Here is a 17,576-nt window from a genome sequence, read left to right as displayed (position 1 = left end):
GCATTTGAGAAAATACTCCCGTTTGGGGTTGGATAAAGATGGTATCATGGGGATTGAAAATCAGGATATCTTGGCCTTTGCTGCAGACATTTTATTTTTTGCAAGCATTGTGCAACTGCGTATGAGTATAAACACAGTACAATAATATTCTCAGCTTTTACACCCAAATGCTGGATTGGATAAAAAAATAACAGGACCACCTCCTGGAGATCATGCAGTTTAATCTGTGACCACCACAAACTACACCCTCATATATATCTACAGAGCTGAATCCCCACCTTTTATCAAATTGAACATTAAAGGAATCAGAAAATTATATTTTAGGCTTTATACTCTCTTGTATTACAGTAAAAGGTGTTGTTTCAGCCCTGTGGCTGGATTGCAGTAGTCATTTGGATCTGTTTTGGTTATACCAACCCCTGCCACTTGAGGCACTGTCCTGCAGCCTCCCAGCACACAGTCCTTTCTCATTCAAGGGCAAGATGCTACTGTAGACACATGATGCAATCATGTTGAATTTCGTTGCACTATTGCAGCATTTATTCTCCTTTGATATGCATTGTTGGTGAATCTTCTTCATGACTGTGGAAATTGTAATGTATGACTGTGAGGATAAGAGAGTGCTTGCATGTAAACTCACTAAATTCTAAATAAAAAATAAATGTCTTTATTTTTCTAAAATATGTACAGATGTTGGCACGGAGCTGCATTTTCTGTCATATGTTCTCCCGTATTTGACCTCAGGTTGTTCTGTCGCACATGTGACGCTTTGCAACGGCACATGCAGAATCCTCCCCCTGTTACACAAGGCAATCACTGGATCTGTGTGTGTGTGTGTGTGTGTGTGTGTGTGTGTGTGTGTGTGTGTGTGTGTGTGTGTGTGTGTGTGTGTGTGTGTGTGTGTGTGTGTGTGTGTGTGTGAGAGAGAGTTGTGAAGGCTGGGGAGCACATGACCGGTACAGAAATGATTAATTACTGCAGCTTGAACAGACATTCAGACAGAAAACAGACTGTATTGTATCTGTGTGTGTGTGTGTACTGCGTGAAGTGCTAAAAATCCTCTTTACATATTAATCAATTCATTTGATCTTGGATTATTGCATTTATACTCGGTGTGCCGGCTCTAATACTCGGTCGCCTCTGCTTAACCCCTTTTGGTTGTTCTCCTGATTTCACACGGATGAAGATCCGAGGGTTCATCTGCAGATTCTCAGGGCTAATTATCAACGTGCACCAGAGATATAAGCTTTCTGGAATGTAATTCATATGCTTTACAATCCAGTCTATGACCTGTTGTTTACACCTATGATGAATTATAGGCCTTCCCCACTCGCTCGGTTTATCGCACCTGATTGCGTAATAGTGTCATTGTTTAGAGTTACAGCACAAAATAATCCGGGTGAAAAGGTAATATGGCTCAGATCATGTCCTCTTGAAGCTGAAATTAAGTGTGTGTGTGTGTGTGTGTGTGTGTGTGTGTGTGTGTGTGTGTGTGTGTGTGTGTGTGTGTGTGTGTGTGTGTGTGTGTGTGTGTGTGTGTGTGTGTGTGTGCGCGCGCGCCTGTGTGCGTGGGTGTGCACTGTAGAGAGATGTCAGAGAGTGAGACATAAAGACGTCATTTTTGGAACTTCAGTTTGCAGAGGGAGGTTGGAGGAAAGATGACAGCCTGCTGGTTGTGTGTAGTCCTGCTGAGCTTTGGCTGTATGTCCCTCCACCTCTCGTCTGTCTCTCCCCACACACACACACACACACACACACACACACACACACACACACACACACATCCGCTCGCACCATACTCTCTCTCCCGAGGCACGACTCTGGTCACCGTGGATATTAATACACTGCTCTGCCGCTGAGTGCGCTCAGCACAGGAGTGAAAATATCTGACAGGCACTATTTATAGACCCTGCAGGCGGACAGGCGGAATCCACGGCAACACGATCCAGCCTATTCTGGAGTCGTGTTCCACAGAAATCGCCTCGGCAGAAAGGAGCGGCAAAGCCCAGGGGCCAAGAGCACAACTTGGCCATGGCGGGGGACAGAGTTTTTAATAGAACGCCGGTGGCGGTTATGGGAGGGAAATGCTGTTGTGAAGTGTACAGATAAAAGAGACACATGTGACCGTTAAAGCAAAAGCACATATAATGTAACATTCATGCAGGTGTGCACTTATGCTGGCTTCTGTGTCATTTTCCAGTGTATTTATAGACACACGCACGCATACACACACATACATGCAACCGTGGTGAGGATATGCACATGTTGAAACGGCGATGATCTCAGGAATGTGTGTGTTCCTGCCCCTGTATATGTGGTCATGCTTTTAATGAAGTCCAAATTTAGGTTTTAAGCAGACATGAATAAAAGATGACTCGCACACCAGCAGCATGAGAGTGGAATAGTAGAGCGTCACAGGCAGGTCAGCTCTCTGGACTGACCTTCGTTTGGCATAGGCGTCCTGTGTCATCCTGAGAATTTGGACACATAGATGGAGGCAGGGAAAGATGAATAATGAAAAGCAACGTGGGTTCATATTGGCCTCTGTCACCTCTCTGATTATGCAAATCCAAAGCGGAGCTAAGACACGAGGACCGAGGAGAGGTACAGTATTGCCTTCTCTCTTCAGATCTACAGTGGGGACCTGCACGGGGCCGATTTAGCCTCATTCATCACCAGTGACATTTTAATAAGAGGTGCTTATGACGGGCTTACTGCTGTGTCCCAACCAAACAATTTGATTTGGCTAATTAGAAATCTTTCTATTCCAAAACATGTCCATCCTAATCACACGTGGCTGCCAGGCAGTACATGCAGTTTATCGTGTCTTGGCAGCGTGCAGCTTTATAGTCTGATGATAGTTTGTGTTGTTGGATATGAACCAGAGTCTGAAACCCTGTCGCTGTATGCAAGTAATCCATCAGCGTGGGTCACGTACAACAGGAGGAAACACAGAAGACTACAAATTACTCACAGGCAGTATCTTGGTGATAAACAGTCAATAATAAACAGTGGAGTATCGTGTCCCATTCCAGGAACTGCACCCAGTCTTCATTTGGCCGAAGTGCAACAGTGTCTGTCTAACCCAAGTTATCATGGCTCATTTCTGTCTTTCTGCAAAGTTTGTCTCTGTTTGTCCTTATTTTTTTCCAAACTCTTCCAGAAATGCCCATTTTTCACAGCTTTAACCCGAGTCACAGCACTGGATGGTTGGTCGGTCAGTGTCTGTTGGACTGAACTAAGATTGAATATTGCACAGACATTTATGGACCTCAGGGGATAAAGTTACCTGACTGTGGTGATCCACTGACTTTCCTGCACCTGCAGGTTGGTATTTGGGGATTTTAGTGATTTGTCTTTACGGATGTCAAATGGATTGGCATTAAAATTTTATACAAACATTCATAATCTCTTGATCTGAAGACTTTGATTTGTTCGTAAAAAAAAAAAAAAAAAAAAAAATTGACATTACCATCAGCTTCAGCTGCACTTTGTGTTTTGGGCTAATTAGCAAATGTTAGCATACTAACATCTGGTGTTCACGATGAGGCTGTAATGGTCACCACGGTAGAACATCAGCACGCTGCATAGCGTTCAGACATTTAAGCACTGCTGTGCCTCATAGATCATCTGTCATAGGTGCAAACTCCAGTCTCGTTTTTACGTTTGGTCAACATACGTGGACACACAGTCAGATAACTTTTGTTTAGTCTTTTTTTTTTTTTTTTCTCAAGAGTTCAGTTTTCTTGTTTTTGGAGTTTATTGTTTTTCTCACCTCTCCTCTCCCCAGTCCTTCATGTGGCTTTTCCATGCTCAACTCCCCCTGCTGCTTCACCATCTCCTTCGCCCTTTGCGGCAGTAGCAAAACTGGACTTGATGTTCAGTGGTTATGACACATCTCAGTTGCCCCGCTCAAGGGCAGCATGCTCCTCTTCTTCTGAACTCCACAATACAGTGTGTGTATTGACTTGCGCGTGTGTGTGTGTGTGTGTGTGTGTGTGTGTGTGTGTGTGTGTGTGTGTGTGTGTGTGTGTGTGTGTGTGTGTGTGTGTGTGTGTCACACAAGGAGACAGACAGAGAGTGGTAAACAGACGGGCTGGCAGACTGGTCGTCTGCATGTCGGCTCCCAGGCTGACCAAACATTGCCTTTTTGTGACTACAATGTGTACTTGCAAGTTTGAATAAAGCAGGGAGTTTGTCTCCTGTTATCTGAGAGTGTGTGCTGCCTGAGCATGTGGAGCGAGTCACATGTTCTTCGCAGTGCTTTCCAAGCCTGTCTGCTCACCTGGTGGTTGCCATGGGAACAGCCAGACAGTGGCAGACTTTGCACCAGCCTCCCTGGGGGATTGTGAGAACAGAGAGGAGGTTTCAGGGCGAGGAATCTCTCTGGGTCTTTAAAAAAAAAAAAAAAAAAAAAAACCTGCAGGGAAAAACCTCCAAACTTTCGGCTTTTCAGGGCTATTAATTTTGCAAGAGTTGTGGTTTTTTTTGAAGATTTAGACAAACTTTTTTTTAATCAACGGTTTGAATAAGGTCTCTTTGTTCTATTTTATGAAGCCATAAAGTTTTAAAACACCTTTTAACAATTGCTTTTATAGGAATATCCCACTGTGTGCAGTAGCTGCAGAGGAATTTAAGCTTTAGGGAGTTTTAGACAAAGCGACCAATGTTTACGCACGCTGATAAATTAGACCTCCCTAATGGTATCATGGCAGCACATCTAAGGTTAAAACACACACGCTTTGTAGTCACTCTGTATGTCACTGTCTGATCATTTGCATTACCAAAAGTGGGGAACAGAAAAGCACTGTTGTCCTTTTTATTTTTTTCCCCCCCCCTGTGTCCTAAAGACAGCCGCAGCTGGACTGAGGCGCTCCTGAACGCTGCTGCAGCACTGAGCACTTGTTCTTGTGGCTTAGGGAATTATTTTTTTTTCCTTAATTGTGCCTCCAGATTATTATGCTGACGCCTGAATAGCAAGATGTTCCCAGCTTTATCGCACTAGTTGCACACTTCTCTCCTTTGTGTTTTGCCAGCTGCCCTGAGAGAAGGAAAGGGGAGGTGGGGGGAGGTGGGGGGACTGCAGAGCTGCAGAGCTGCATGTGTGGTGTGTCTGTGCATATATGTGGTTGGTGTTGTGTGCTAAGTGTTATTTTTAGGATCTGAATTGATGAATTGTTTTTTTGTTTTTTTTAATAGGCAGTACTGTAAGTGGTGTCTTTTACTATACAACACTGAGCTGCATGTTCTGTGTGTGATGGAGGATAATTCAGCCACTGTTTGTCTTTTGGGCTCTGAAAGGAAGAAGAGTTTATCCTGCTCCTCTTCCCACCTTCCCTCACCCCTCCCTCTCTTTGCCTCCGCCTGTTCCTCCCCGTCCCAGCTGCGAGCCCTCACAGCCTGAGTTGAACCAGGGAGCAGCAGCACAAATTGAAAAAGGAATAGGGCGCATGATGATTTGAGGGATAGACAAGAGACAGACAGACAGACAGACAGACAGACAGACAGACAGACAACGGACACACAAACACACCAGGAAATGCGCTCAGATGCAGGGAGAGAGATGATAAGTGGTTTTGAGACGAGGCATCCTGTGGCCCGGTCCAGCTGATCCCTCCCCGTCCACCCATGTGGGATGGCCACAACACAAACATGTGAGGCCGCCCAGCAGTCCCACAGGATGCTGGGAGACACTTACATAAAGCGGCTCCCGTTCTTGCTCAGCTCACTCTCACATGGGGGAGCATGTGAGACAGACGCTGTTGCCGCCGCCGCTCTCTTTCCCACTGCTTTGTCTGTCACTCTGTCTGTCACACAGACATCCAGACTAACATCGAGCGTGTATCATTGGTGCTCTCTGATCAGTCAGTCTGCAGTTCGGTGGAGGTTAACTGACCTCGGCACCCCCCCCCCCCACCCCCACCCACCACACCAAAGGATTTAGCTCCTATTCCCCCCTTCGCTTTTGTACATGTGTCCCCTGACCTGTGTGCACGGTTCCTGGTGGTGCTCCCCCCCCGGGCCCCACGGAGGATGGCCAGAGGTCAGTGTGTGATGTGCAGCTGTAAGGCAAAGAAAGAGGAGGAGGAGGAGGAGGAGGAGGAGGAAGGGTAAAAAGTGCTGACTACATAGGAACGGCCACCCACATGACGTCACGGTCACAGTTTCAGCTCACAGCGTTGTGCCTGTGCCAGACTCCCATGCTGCCTCTGTAAGCGGCCCAGCCTCAGATAAACTGACGGTCGGGAAGCCAGCCATGTTCAGGACGTAACACAAAGCTGCACATCGTAGTTTCATAACAGGGATTTTGAAAGATACATTAAATAAATTAGGGGTTATTGGGAGGACCGTTTGTTTGTTTGTTTTTGTACAGAAACCTAGTTTTTAACTATTGATCAAATTATTCATTATTATCAGTTAATTATCAATTCATTATTATATAATTACTGATCATTATTTATAAATAATATCACTACATGAGTTAAATGCAGCATAAACTGATCAAAACTGTGACATAGACCAGGAAATATCAACAAATTAAAAACAATGTTCTGTAGTTGTCAGGACTTGACCTATTAAAGAGGTTTTCTGACAATCCCCGGGTTTAATTGACTAAATTACATAAAGGTATTCAAATTCAAAGTGATATAAATCACTTACTCAATAATAATCATTACAATTAGTCAAGTTTAAAAGATAAAAGCAGAGCTTTGGTATTTAGCTTTATAACTGTCCAGAGGTCTCAGACTTTTTCTTTTATGCTTCATGTTGAATTAAAGTTAAGCCCAAATAGGATGAATTAACTGGACATAAATGTGTCTTTTCACGCATTCCCAGTTCTTACTATGAAAATGAAAAATATGTATTAAACACTCAACACTCCTGTTACATTGATTAAACCAGATAAACCTGGTGATTTAAAATATATATATATATATTTGACTGAAGTATCCGCTATTGAAGTAACAGTCTTGTTTGATTGTTGTTCCTTCATGTCTCACTTCACATTTTTAACCCCATGGTGATGAATATCCAAAAGTTATCAAGCTTATTTGTGTATCACATTTCAACAACAAGTTAGTTCAAAGTACTTTGCATAAAATATTAAATGCATAAAGACATAATGTAAAAGCAACATGAAACCAACAATCTAGTTTATGAACACAAATGTAGTTATTGAATAAATCAAAATGTTCTTAGTTAATTCTCTGTTTATTGATTAACTGACAACTCATTTTACTGCTCCAGAGTCCACATGCTGCTCTTGGACAGACTTTGGCAACCTGCCATGCCATGACTTGGCAGCCGAGTGCTGCAGTCTTTAGGTTGAACCTCTACGTGCAGCATTAATAGCACATCCAGATCCAATTAATCCTCTGCTCTGAAACAATGCCTCATGTCACCTGTAGAGACACACACCCTGTCAATCTCATATCCTGCTTACCATGTGGGGAAAAGATCCCTGAGATTGTTATCTATCTGTACACATATTCTGGGCGTTCTTCCCACTCGGCAGATCGCCCTTGACACCGCCAGACGCAGTGAGCACCGATGCCTCCCTGTCCTTTATCTACTTCCCTGCAGCTTTGCTCCAGAGTGCCACCGCCGGCCTGCAGACCGAGGCTCCCAGGCGAACAGGCACAGTACACAGTGAACTAGACGGATTATCTTTGTCGAGGGAAGAGATCGAGACAGATTATCGCATAACAGTCCTCACCATCAGTATTTCACTCCCTCTAGGGAACCCAACAAAAGTCTCTGATTTATACAGATTATTATCAGCAGAATACAGTGGTTAGCTCATTAGCAAGAGGCTTCAACAAAAGGGTTTATTCCAGGCATCCTTCCTATTTCGATTTTTACACTAAAGATCAGCCACTGATCTGTCTCTGACAAATTCCAGACATATCACACTGATAATCTAATTTCTGGTTGTCAGACATAAATTGTTGGAACGGGAAAAAACTATGAATAGTTAATGAGAAAACGTAAAGTAAGGCGTAACTCGCAAAATAATCTGTGCGTGTGCAGGCTTTCTCTTCTCAACACCGTTGGCTTTGCAGTAGATATTGAACACTGTCAGCATTTTTCGCTGGCTATTGTCACATCTGTCTCAGAGGGAAAACACACTTCCATTGTGACTGCGATTATTGGCATGTGTGCTTTTCAAAGGGGCAGCTGCTGCCTTGGAGAAGTTCAAGGTGAGAAGTCATAACCTCTTATAGGCACAGCGTGACCTGAGTGAGGTGACAGGACGTGAAGGGGTTTTACTTGTATCTTTATTGTGTTTATTTATTGATTTATTTTTTATTGTCTCTCTAATTAGTAAACAGCTCTTTTTGCCTTTTAATATGATGGTTCATGGTAATTGTCAGATAAATGATACAAAAAAAAGAAGACAATATGACTCTTCTAGCTCCTCTAGTGTACTTTAAATGAATGATACCCTTTGGAGTGAAGCCTGCATTGACTCCGACCTAATCTAAATAAAGCGCTATCCCACGGCTAGAGGCAATGACTGGCTGAGATTACCGCAATTCTTGGGTTTTGGCAGTTGCAATCTGCAGTAGATTTATGTCAAGGGTATTAATCATTCGCTTTTTTTTCAGAGGTGGATTATCTTGTTGCCATTCAGAGTGAATTTACTATAAGAGCTGCACCGTTGCTGTCCAGAGGCGAGCCCTGTTTTAAAGATATTACAGGCATGCGTTCTTATCATCACTACCGGTTAGACCCATATGTAATCGCTTTTTTTTTTTTTATCAAGCTAAAACTGTCACGTTGCTGCTGTCGTACTCGAGTACGGAAAGGCGGCTTTTACAGAACGGAGGAAAGTGATCCAGCGTGCTATTTCCCCCGCTGCATGTTTGTGGTTTATAGATCGTTAACAGTGGCAAAGAGTCATGGTGTCTTGGTCATATGGTTGCCACGGCAACCACGACATCAATACAGACATAGTGATGCATGAAAACTCTTAATAGCGGGTGGAGGGGAGGGAGGGTGTGTGTGTGTGGGGGGGGGGGGGCTGGTTGCTAGGCGACCTGAACTCAGGGAAGTCATGGGGCAGACGGCCAAAGTCTTGTGAACTGGGGGCCCGACGGAGGAACAGCAGGATTATTTTCCCCCCGCCGACGTTAAAGCGCTGCGCTCCTGTTTTGATCTCTGAGAAAAACCTCCTCCATGAAAGTCGTACTGAAATGTACACTTTCAACACTGCATGTGACATGACCGTCATACAGCATTAATTCCCTTTATGTGAGTAATGCGAAAGTCTTAAACTAAAAACTGTGATTGGCTCCTGTTAATGCACTGACAATGCTGTTTCAAGACTTTTAATTTCTTGCAGTTTTTACTGAACAGCAGACTTTGTTTGACCTGTAATTTCTTTGTAATTAATTTCCAATTATTAAATGAATCCAGTGAGCCTGGATTGCTGTTTCAACATTTTAAAACTGCCTTTTGACCCAAGCCTTATTTCTCTCTTCCTTTCAACCCCCGCACATATTAAATGCTACAGCTTTAGAACTGCACCACACTTTGTCCGCCCACAGCTTCTATCCACCAATTTCAACTCTTTTAAACAAGTAAATGAGAAGATAAGATACTTTGAATTTGTGGTAATAAAGTCAGAAACCCAATTTGTTACTCGCTGATTATTGTGATTTGACTTCAGTTAGTCAGTCAAAAGTTACGTAACATCTTACAGAGACATACTATAAATACAAGATAATGATACTGATAAAGAAAAGTACGAGAGGACCAAAGTCACATGACTTGGCTTCAGTTAAAGATCAAGTCAGTTGTCAAGTCACATGATATCCTTTCAGTTCGGTGATACAGAATCAAAGAAGCAACTCGGATTCACACCAGTGACCTGTGACTTCACTTTGACTTCAACCTTTTCATTTGAAAAAAACATTGCTGTGTGTGAACCAAGTTTCTCTCCTTAGTATCCTGAATAAAATGTTTAATTTACCAGTACGGAGTATCAGAGATTGTGAAGACACGAACGCTATTCTGTGATCACCAAACACAGGCCATTAACAAAAAATGTAACACATCTCACAAATAGTAAGAACCGGAGATGCAACAACGTCCGTATTTACCCAATTTTGCACAAAAAAATATGTTGAGGCTTATGAAGCTGAAAGCAAACTAAAGAGCTAAGTTATACCATGAAATCAATCAGCTCTCAACAGGTTGAATGTGCTTACAATATTAGTTCAATTCTGAGAATGCTTATTATTTATGCTATGCTGATTAATCACAACCACCCCCTCTCTCATTCGTTCTCTTTCACTTCTCTTTTCGTGTTTGCTCCATTGTGATATCTGTAACACTGAGGTCGTTTCTTATCCTGACGCTGCAACAGTCGCTGTCGTGGTTCGTCTCAGACACAGATAAGAGTGTCTGCCTGTGAGAGGAGGAGTGTGAAGAGGAGGAGTTCTGAACAAATACAAATAAAAAAGAATTTGTAATGGACTCGCAGATTCGAAGTGAAGTCAGCTCATATTGCTGTATGCGCATACTATTCTCACGTTTATAACCGACAATGTGGGTAATAATTTCAATGTCAGCCTTTGTAATTGCTTCCAAATATGTTTGGCTAAACTGGAAGTTTGGTAAAAATTTAAATGCTTGTATCATACCACCTTTCAATATGGAAATAGATAACACTATGACTGTTATCTATAGACATAATGGCCTGAAGAATCACAGGCACAGGTACACCAGATTTATTATAAAAGCAATATGCATTGGCGCGACAAGGCAGCTACATTTTGAATACGATAGAAGTCTTAAAAACACAGTTGCAGTCCAAGTCTCAAATTGAAGAACTGAGATTAAATTGATCTTGGAGTTGAAACTTGCAGTGGCAAGTGAGGAGGCAGATTTGGATTTATGATCTGTGGATGAGCTTCAACATGTCATGGCACTAATATTATGACTCAGGATGAAATCACCTTCACAATGGAAGATGGATGATGAGGTGCTCTTCTCTCTCCCTCCGCCTCTGGTAGAGCTCATATGAGTCATACTCTCCAGGAAATGTGTGCCATTTGTGAATGAAGCCTGTCTAAAACCCCTCACTATTATCAACCTAATTAGAAAAGGGAATCATGCACACATTCATAAAGTCTGCGGTGCTTCTGTGACGATGAAAGCATTAGTCATAGCAATCAAGAGACACCCAGCGGACTCTGATTAGAACAGAAAAAGTCATTCCAACAGGTGTGAATGAGCCCAAGTGTTAATGAAGAATGATTAAATCTCCCGGTTGTTATCTAACATGCATCCTCTTTTACTTTTTGACGTCAAACCCTAAATTGTAGCGCGACATCATCATCCCAACCTTCAGCTGTAATAACGGTGTCCCGGGTATTTGCACTGGGATGAAATTGGCACATAGCGGCACGTGCTTTTCCCCATATGTGGTCATGTGTAAATAGAGAGAAGTTAAAAAGGGAAACAAGCTGCACCACTGTGGTAGATTGAGGTACTTATGTCATCCCCATGTCCTCGGGTGGGCCTATTTATAGGAAGTGATGCCTTTTATATCGACGCAAGCAACAGTGGCCTTTTATTCTCCACACACAGCAAAGCATTACTAATTGCTTGTTGATGTGGCTGGAACTTAATGAGTCACATGCATGACCACAAAAACATGACACCCAAAAATAGATTTGAACACAGTTAAAGTTGCAGTGGGCACTTTTTCAACCACTGGGTGTTTACTGCATTGATTGTAGAATCCTCTCAAATATAATTTTTATACCATTTTTTTTTATTATTATTGTTTCTTGCATGCAGAATCAGGTTGGCTTTCATCCTTTTTTCTTTTTTTCCCCCCCAAAACACCAGGAGCTACCAGAATCATATTTCCTTTGACTGTTCTTTCTCCGAAAAAGAAACAAGCCTGCAGCTACAGAGGCCTTTGCAAATGAAAGGTTTTACAATGAGTGATGCTGCTTGCCAGAGCCCGGTTGGCTTATTTTCGCTCTGAAATGCGATAGCCCCTCGGGATACACCACTCAGTCCTCACCACCTAGGGACTTCTTGGGAACAGAGGGCTGCATCTGCAGAACAAACAGCATGTCGCCCTCGCTGTCTTACGACCACCCTGCCAACTGCCCTTTCTGCCGGTTACCATGACAGCATGGGGAAAAACTCCTCAAACCAAAACATCGCCTTCAGCTCAAAAATAATTCCTCAGTAGCTCATCCACAGTTTAGGACGCACAACATTGAATCATTGAGTGAATTAAAATGATCTGCTAACATTAACGATATTTTTTTGCTTCCTGAAAGGATACAGTCGGGATTAAAAAAAAAACCTACAACACCCCCCACCCCCCCCTGCTCCCTCCCCGTTTTATTTTCTGAGGCAGCAGGTGGAACCATAAGGTGATGGGCTTTAGCCTGTAATAATACACAAAAGGCTCAGCTGCTCCTGACCGATTGTTGCAGCCCCTCCTTCCCTCACCTACAGTAGTAGCCCAGCCCCCCCCCCCACCTCCCCTTACCCCTTCCTCCCCCATTCGCCCTACCAGGCAGCGGGAGAGTTGCACAACACTGCCTGGCGAGAGTGTCAGTCACCATGGTGATAGAATATGCACTGACAAATATTGTTCGGGGGAGAGGAGGGGGGAGGAGTGGGGGGGGGTTGCTCAAGTTTTTTTGCACACTAGCTTAGTGTAGGGAATAGCCTTAACACAGATTGACCAGGGAGCCTCCAAGCCTTGCCAAATATAGGACACGGATCAAGTAGGATTTATTTATTGAAGATAAAAAGTCCAAAGAAAAAGGGGATGTTTGAGTGAAGCCAGGGTTTCTGCTTAGTTTGACATTATCCACCCGGTCTGAAGATTATTTTCAAATGGATATGTTTGAGAAATAGAGGGAAGTAATATGTGAGGACACAGAGAACGAGGTTGGGAGGAATCTGTGTGTGTGTGTGTGTGTGTGTGTGTGTGTGTGTGTGTGTGTGTGTGTGTGTGTGTGTGTGTGTGTGTGTGTGTGTGTGTGTGTGTGTGTGTGTGTGTGTGTGTGTGTGTGTGTGTGTGTGTGTGTGTGTGTGTGTCACTACAAAGACAGTAAAACTGTGTCACCCCGCCGCTCAGGGTTTATTTCAAGTTCAGCCTGACTTCAGAGCCGCCGACAATCCGACTGTCGACGCGACTGACTCTGCGGAACTAATGCACGCCTGGCCCGAGAAGTCTGCTTGTCCTCCGTCTTTGTCTCTGCAGCATTTTGTCTCTCTCCCTCCCTCCCTCTCTCTCTCTCCGTCATGACTCATATGTGCCTCTGTACGCCCAAACACAGACGGATTCATGACTTGATGATTTCTGGCTATGCCGTGAGTCAGCCTCAGCACATGCCTCCTCCGTAGTGGTGTGGGCTCAGCAAGTGCTGGCCACCTCTCTGCTTTTGTCATCAGTTCTGCGTGTGCTTGAATTTACTGTGCTGCAGTTGTAAAATAAGATCCAGTATAAGGTGAAGCTTTATTTGTTCACCTCTGCATGGGAGCAGTGTTTTAATTTATTTTTTTGTATGGTGTGATTACGGACAGTTATCTGGTCACTTTATGTTTTGTTTTTTAAAATTTTTTTTATATGTTTTGTAAGTGACAGACACCTGAGTGCATGTCACATGCAAAATATATACAGGAACACAAAGCACACAATGATAACAGTCATGATTATTTATAGAGCAATTGTCAGGCAAGGTGCACAAAGTACTTGGCAGACGACAGCACATGTCAGAGACTTTAAAGTATCAGCATGAAATATACAAAGCAACAAAACAATGGCAAATGAAAACAGTGAAACAAATATAGATGTAAAAAATAAACTTGTACTTTATAGAATATTACATACTATATATATACACATATATATGAGGTTATAGGCTGGAAAAGAAGGGACTGAAATTATATTGATATATTCAAATATGTTTTATTTTTGATAACCAATTAATCATTTTATATCTATATCTATATATATATATATATATATATATATATATATATATATATATATATATAGATATATATATATATATATATTCTGATTTTCTTAGTCTTAAGTGACAGTATGTTTAATACTTATGGGTTTTGGACTGTCTAGTGAAGTCAGTCTTTTAAAAACTTTTTGACCTGCTATTTAAAGTATTTGTTTAGTCTGGTGCTGTAATTGTTATTGTCAAAGTGACCATTAATTGTCGTCCTAATATTAACTTCTATATTAGTTAGATAAGAGAAGGCATTCTGCAAAAATAGGTTTTAAGTTTTAGATTTTGAAATATCATCATCCAAATCAAAGTGGCCTAATTAAACAAAATACACAAATATTTGTCTGTAAAGATTAAAAAGGGTAAATTGTACAACAGCTTTTTACTATTTATTTCCTATGGATGTAGATGTGGGTGTAATCACGTTATTGCTGTCTGTTCTGTATTTAGGTGTCAAGGAATAGAAAGTTTCTGACCAGTTGCCCAGTAAATCAGCTTTCAGATTCTTTCCCAGTGGGTGTTTCGTGTTTGAGTCAGATGTTCCTCAGATCGACTTTGAACATTTTGTTCTCATAAAGCAACAAACAAAGCTGCTTATCCTTTGTACACAGCACTTAAAATGTGCTGTTTAATTAGAGTGTAATTGAAAATATCACCCACAAGCACATCAAAACTATTCAGAACCAGAAAGCATAAACAAACACTGAAGAACACCTTGAGCCCTGCAGTGACACCCATTTGTGACCCTGAGGCGGGCCGGCGCTCCGTGCAGGCGGCAGGTCGGGCAGATTGTTGCATAGCTGGAGCTCAAAGGTCAGAGCTCTGGAAGCCCCGTGGCATCAGGCTGCAGCTGGGTGTGACATAAACACCACACACACCCACACACGCTCCCACACACGCTCCCACCTGGATCTGCAAGTGCTTCTACACACTTTTACACTGTGCAACTCTACGCACTGATTAGAGTCAGCTAGTTAATGAATGTCTAAACAGGATCTGCTGCAGCCTGCATACTGTTTTACTGAGAAGTCATTCAGAGCCTTTTGAGCCAGTTTATCTTAAATACACACACAGTCGATCAGCAGCAGCAGCCTGTGTGTGTGTGTGTGTGTGTGTGTGTGTGTGTGTGTGTGTGTGTGTGTGTGTGTGTGTGTGTGTGTGTGTGTGTGTGTGTGTGTGTGTGTGTGTGTGTGTGTGTGTGTGTGTGTGTGTGTGTGTGTGTGTGTGTGTGTGTGTAGATGCACGTGTGTTTGTGTGCATGTTGTCAAGGCCCCACTACTCTCAGATTGCTGTGTTTGCTGATGAAAGCAAAAAGGACAGATCTGGCACATTGGCATGTTGCTGAAAATGATGCAACAGAGGAGGAGACAGATTGGTTTTCTACAAAGAACAGACTTTCACTCACATCAAATATATTTGTGTTTTATTCCATTCTGTTGCAAATTAAACTGCTACCTCATAAAGAACCGCGATGATCAAAGTAAGCACTATAACTATACCTGATTCCTTCTTTGTCAGACTGTTTTCTGTGTCACTTTGGGTCACTTTTTTGTTTGCTTTTTGTCGGGAGTAGTGTAAAAACAGGAGGGTTTTTTTTAATGTTTTTTTTTTTATATATATATATATATATTAAAAACTGATAGAAATCTGATGGATAAAAAAAAAAAAAAAACTTTTTAAAAAGCTTCCAATTCATTGTCGAGCCCAACTGATTTTTCAGTTGGTCGATATTTTCAGCCGACATTTATCTATCACAGCAGCCCAGCATCATGCCAAAGCATTTAATACGCCCGCCAATCCACTGGAGGATAGCGTGTGAGTGTGGCGGTTGGCCTCACCTCGGCGTGAAAAGTCACATGACAGGCCAATTGACATAGGTCATGTGACAAATGAAATCTGAGGGCAGTCATGTGGTGGTGGGGTGGTTGGATGGTTAAAAGAGCGGATTTCTGCTCGGGAGACCTGGGTTGGAGTTTGCAAGACAGCAATGTAGATTTCTTCCAAGAAATCTTTTAATAACTAGTTTTTTTTTTTGCAGTTTCACGCAATTTTTGACTATTATCAGAACAATATCTATTTAAAAAAAATTCAGCCTGCCATGAAAATAATAATCACCAAACATTGGTTAAAAAAAAGCTTATAGAACGGTGCTGCACCTATGTTTTTTTATGATAGGGAAAACCCTGACAGATGTATCTGTGTTGATGTATATGTTGTGATATTGAAACTTTTTTACAAAACAATACAAGGGGGAAAAAGATGCTTGTAATTTAGAAATTGCTCTAGTTTTTTATTTAATTTTTTATATATAGTTATTTATAATTATTACATTCCCAGTGAAGTTCACTGTTTCAATGCACTGATGTCACTAAATTAAAGTTTGTCATTAAATCCTTAAATATCCTGCCTTCATTAAACATCTTTGTCACAATTGTTTGACAACCACATTTCAGTTGATATATTTAATTCCAAACTTTTTTACTTCCCAATATTGGTATCAGCATCTACCACAATAATCCAGAATCTGTTGGGCTGTATTTGTTTTATTATTATTAGTATTATTTTTGCTTATTTCACTCTAAAAATCTAACTGTTCAGTGAAAACCGAAGAGAACAATGTCTGAACGGCAGTGCGTCTACATGTGTATCACATCTGGATAAAGTACCAAAGTAGCATATGTTTGCTTCCACTTAAGGCTATCCTAGGACATGCTGTACATATAGAAATGGAAATTAACTTAGGGTAAAAAAAAAATTGGTTTGTCAACTGTTTAGCAGTTCAGCAAGACTGTAGTGCAACTGCAGGAAAACTAAATCCAGCCATTAGTCAGTTGAAGAAATAAATGTTGGATGTTTCTTAATATTGTGCTTAAATGTCTCTTTATGTGTAACTGCTCAGGTTTCTGATTCTATAATCGTCTTTCAAATAACACAGTGGGAGGTGAAACAATGCTTTGATTGCATAAGATTTCTCCCAACATCACCACAGTAAATCAGGGCTCCCTGAGCTGATGTAAAATATTAGTATGCCATTACCCAAATGGTGCCGTTACCTCAATGAAGCCAGAGAATTGAAGATCCCATTTTTATGAAGAGCAGGCACTACAGACTAGCCCCTGCACTGCAAATAAAATAAGTTTATGATCGCCTGTAGATGGGCTCATCAAATATGGCCTATGTGTATTATTCATAAGATAACTGCTTGTGAAAGGTATTGCAATCTTGTGGTTCATAAATCAGCGCAGACTGTCTGAATGCTGATGACTGCCCTGTTTAAAACTCTATCGGCTGTGTGTTTTTATTGACTCATCATGCTGTGCAACACACCTGCCTGAGGTATTCCCATGTGTGTTCCTCCAGTTTATGTGTCTGTAATGACTGCTATTTCTACGTGTTGTTATTCCCGCACACAAGCAGACTTTCACAAAGGAATTATTCAATCCTGTCTGCTCAAGTAGACCAGCAGGTCCCCCAGCAGACTTATGTCTCACTCCCAGTCGCCTGGCCTCCTCCCAAGGTGCTTTTGGGCTCTTCTGGCTCCCTCTCTCACAATTAGCTGATCACAGA

At 42.0% G+C, this 17,576-nt stretch overlaps 1 protein-coding gene across 1 annotated transcript in view; it reads left to right on the top strand.

Annotated features, from left to right (window-relative positions):
* Positions 1 to 5,297: 5,297 nt before the first annotated feature.
* Positions 5,298 to 17,576, top strand: part of nck1b (NCK adaptor protein 1b) — a 137,351-nt gene continuing 125,072 nt past the window's right edge. The window contains exon 1 of the mRNA XM_069703555.1: positions 5,298 to 5,309. The gene's annotated coding sequence lies outside the window, so the exon portion shown is untranslated. The remainder of the gene's footprint in view (positions 5,310 to 17,576) is intronic.

The sequence above is a fragment of the Brachyistius frenatus genome, unplaced genomic scaffold, assembly GCF_029030835.1.
Source record: "Brachyistius frenatus isolate BFR_SWC_R1_liver_20210118 unplaced genomic scaffold, ASM2903083v1 Contig_47, whole genome shotgun sequence".
Classification (NCBI taxonomy): domain Eukaryota; kingdom Metazoa; phylum Chordata; class Actinopteri; family Embiotocidae; genus Brachyistius; species Brachyistius frenatus.
This window is presented reverse-complemented; position numbering and strand designations above follow the sequence as displayed.